Source organism: Haliotis rubra, unplaced genomic scaffold (genome assembly GCF_003918875.1).
Source record: "Haliotis rubra isolate DU_JTF1 unplaced genomic scaffold, ASM391887v1 Scf38, whole genome shotgun sequence".
NCBI classification, from domain to species: Eukaryota; Metazoa; Mollusca; class Gastropoda; order Lepetellida; family Haliotidae; genus Haliotis; species Haliotis rubra.
The window spans coordinates 1,173,776-1,178,045 of record NW_025767057.1 but is presented as its reverse complement, the minus strand read 5'-3'; positions in this window follow the sequence as shown (position 1 = coordinate 1,178,045).

Below are 4,270 nucleotides of genomic sequence, written 5' to 3'. Positions count from 1 at the left end.
ACCCGTATTACGCCAGATAATAGTGATAATTCAATTATCAACGTTGTCACCTTAAACTACAGTAAAACAAGAAACTTGGCAAAGACAAATCCTTATAAATGTCAGTTACAGAAATACCATTGTCTGCCAAAGCTCTAACACTATCTGGAATAAACTTATAGGAAAATACTCGATATCTGAAGGTTGATTTCTGACCTGGGTACGGGTCTCCGTTGAAGTCCATCCAAACATGAAATCAGGCAGCGCTGCTTGTGTCCGTGTCATCAACATCACCAACATCATCAACATCCACGACGACCATGTACATCCCTGAAAATTCATGTCTGTGTCTCTCAAGAAGCGCTTCTACTAACCAACTTGTCGTATAATGACTTTCACCAGGTTTATGCTTCTATTAAACCAAAGACACTCGGCAGCCCTCGGGCAGAGTCGGCATATTTCGTGTGCGCATCTCTGTTCGATCAGAGAAGTCGTCTCTGCCTCGGGACAAACTTTTCCCGTGAGTGACTCAGGAGGTAACCTGAAATATTTCAGTCAAGTAGGTCACAGGTGTCTTTATGTCGTATGTTCGAAAGGGACACAACTGCTACAGAAAGGAATCGTGGGTCTATACGTGTATGTAAATGGGTATGTTTACGAGCCTCGGGTTTGGTGACTGGCAATCTGGGTGGGGAAAGAATGCCAGGGTTTGTGACGTCATTTCCGGGAAACATGCCTTCCACTTGCAGTCTACTGCAGCAGCCGAATAACATATTTCTCTGTGCATTATCTACACGTGCAAAATGTAAACTGGCTGCCATTATCACGTGACTGTGCTACCGTTTCCTTAAACATGAACTAAGGGGTGCACCCTTTTCGCAAACACCTGGTGTCACCACTGATTTTCAGCGGTCCATTCATATGATTGTAGTAGCTGGGTTGCCCGTGACATCAAATGGAATCTGTTTCAGATAGTCAAGATTGGGTATCTTTTGCACTGAAGTTTAATATTTCCGTACAGCACGTTTGTTAAATGTTCGGTATACACTGAAGGATGAAACACCTTTAAAGTTCAAACCGTGAAAATCTGGGTTAGAATTGGTCCTCAGCAACCCATGCTCGTCGTAAGAGGCGACTAACGGGATCGGGTGGTCAGGCTCGCTGACTTCGTTGACTTTGATGTCATCGTATCCCAATTGCATCGATCGATGCTCATGTATTGATCACTGGATTGTCTGGTCCAGACTCGATTATTTAAAGACCGCCGCCATATAGCTGGAATATTGCTGAGTGCGGCGTTAAACAACAAACCAACCAACCTTTAAATTTCAAAGATGGTTCAAGTTAAAGAGGTTAGTTGATTCAAGGTATATTCTAAACATCTCATGACACACCGTATTCTAAAATCGGCATAAAGCCATGTTCTGTCAGTAATCGTCTTCTTGTCGGGAATTGGTTTGGGTTCAAAGCAGAAAACGTCCCTTCACCTGAACCGACTACATACCCACATCGGGTGCTTATACGGTGTAACCTGGCAGATTGTTGTCATGTCTTACCACGTCGGCGTTGAATGCTCAGGCTATCGACCACTTATTGCTGACGCTATCAACAACTTTGTCTGCTTTAACCACCTTATAGGCTGCCTCGACAGGGCTGGAAATTACTGACTTGGGCGCACAACAATATTCACACACTCACTCATAACGGTGGAACAATGGTGTACACTTGTCTCACCTAAGCACAACAGGTTTAGACAAATTAGAGATGTTTTACCGCCTGGCCCTTGTTACACGTTCTGTCACCATTGTCGCTTAATTCCTTAAGTTCGAATCTGGCACAGACATACCATGGTTCACATATATAGGCGTAACCAGTGCTGTGCTGTTCGTTAAGGCAGTTTATAGAATGCAGGGGCGTAGGAACGGTTATCAAAGGGGGTTGGGGGTGGGTTTTTTTGTTAATTTTGTTGAAAAGTATTGAAAATCAAAATGAAATTGTAGTTATGGTAATGTAGATATGGTTGCTCCCCCCCACCCCACTACCCCATCCCGTGTTCCTACGCCCCTGGGTGAGAGTGAGTTTATATTAGACAAATTTTGTCAATGAGAATAATGACGAAAATGTTTCTTCAACATTATGTCACTTTTACCAATATTCCAACAATATCATGGCGGGGGACACCAGAAATAGTCTTAACACATTGTACCCATGTGGGAACCGAACCCGGGTCCTCAGCGTTACTAGCGAAAGCATTAACCACAGGTCTACCCCACCGCCCCTTATGTCAAAGAACGTATTCAGGTTCTTAAGGCTCTTCTGAATTGACCTTACCAAAAACATCGATGTTCCTGATGTCAACGACGAGAAAAGCAAAGATGGTAGCGTGTTTGTCTTAGAGTCACGTGATGTTGGTTGACCGGAACGTGACACATGCAACTACCGTTAATCAATAGACCACATCAAGTTGCCCCAGAGGATTTAGTTCTGGACCATGCGCTATTTAAAATCTCACATGTATCTTGTGAATTTGAAAGATTTTACCGTATTCTTGTATCACGGTTGTTTGTAATACATGTTCTTGATAGCTCGTAAAAGTTCTGAAATGGTGGTGTTAGTTTCCTAACAAATAGTTCTGGTATTCCTATTTATCATACGGTCTATATACGTATGTAACCCATTGGTCTATCATTGTGACCACCCAACATACATTAGCGGTGGGTAATTATTGTTTTGCACTAGTTCAGATATCCAAATAACCGAGTCTTGGTCAACCATTGGTTGAATGCATGAGTCACTCGCTATCAGACAAGTCACTCATTGTGACCACTCGATACACGTTAGTTGACCTTTACATTAAGCAATGGATACTGTGATACTGAAGAATCGAATACGGCTTCGTCAAATCTGTTTTCGCTTTATATGAGTGAGTGAGTGAGTGAGTGAGTGAGGTAACACGCCGCTTTAGCAATATTCCAGCAATATCACGGCGGGGACACCAGAAATGGGTTTCATTGCTTTTATATGAATATTTACCAAAAATCAACTTTATGTTTTTTGGTTTTAACCTTTTATCAGTTTACGTACGTCATGCAAGGATCCAGTTTCTCAAACCACATTTATAATTGTCTATATGCTAATCTTGCTTGGTACTTCTACGTAAATGCGAGCAACAGATTTTTTTTCTGAAACTATATGTCCCATATATGTTTGCGGGTATACCATGCTGATGAATCACTGTCAAATGACGGGTCAGGTGTCAGCGAAACAACCATAGAATTAATATATTGATCGGATGATGTGACTAAGAATACAATAATTCGACGACCATTTTTCTAATAAGTGTTCAGGTCAATTTTCAGTCGTCACTTTAATTCCGATAGTAGACTGTTTATTGACATTACAGTGAAACCTGCCAACACCGGCATCTGTCTAATCCGGCATACTGTCAAAACCGGCATACAATTTTGCAACGCCATTTTACAACGATATAATGATAATTAAAACATTGTCTAATCCGGCACCTGTTTATTCAATATTCCGGCACGACTTTCCGGTCCCAACAAGCAATTATAACTATAATTAACACTGTCTTAACCGGCATGGGTATGAGCAGTCCAATCAAGGACCCGTAATACAATACACTAATTAATCCTCTTGGCACGCTAGATAATCCGGGAGTAGTGATTGTGCGGTGAATCAAACGCATATCCTTACGATATTGACGGTGTTTACTTAGCACTTGCAGTTCATACACGCCCTTAAGTGCAGGTATGACAAGGAGTGACGAGGATTGTTGATTCCGGCATATATCTCATACATTCCACGTCACAACCAGATCATTCCAGAGGGTGGGGGTGTTTTCAAAACAATGTTGATCATTACAATACACCCAATGGTCACTGTCCGGATATCTGTGTTGACAACTCAGTATTTCGTTACGCCAGTCATCAGTATCCGGGTAACCGAGTCTAGACTGACTGACTGAGTTTGGTTTTACGCCGCTTTTAGCAATATTCCAGCAACATCACGGCTGGGGACACCAGAAATTGTACCCATGTAGGGATTCGAACCCGGGTTTTCGGCGTGACGAGCCAACGCTTTAACCACTAGGCTACCCCACCGCCCCACTGAGTCTAGATCTACCAGTGGTTGAAAGCATGAGCGTCCACGGGCAAGATGACCATCAGTAAGGCCATTCAATGTGACCAACCGATACACGTTAGTCGACTGTTACATCAAGCATTGCCTGCTGAGGGCATATATGATGCAGGTGAATACTATCGCAAACAGC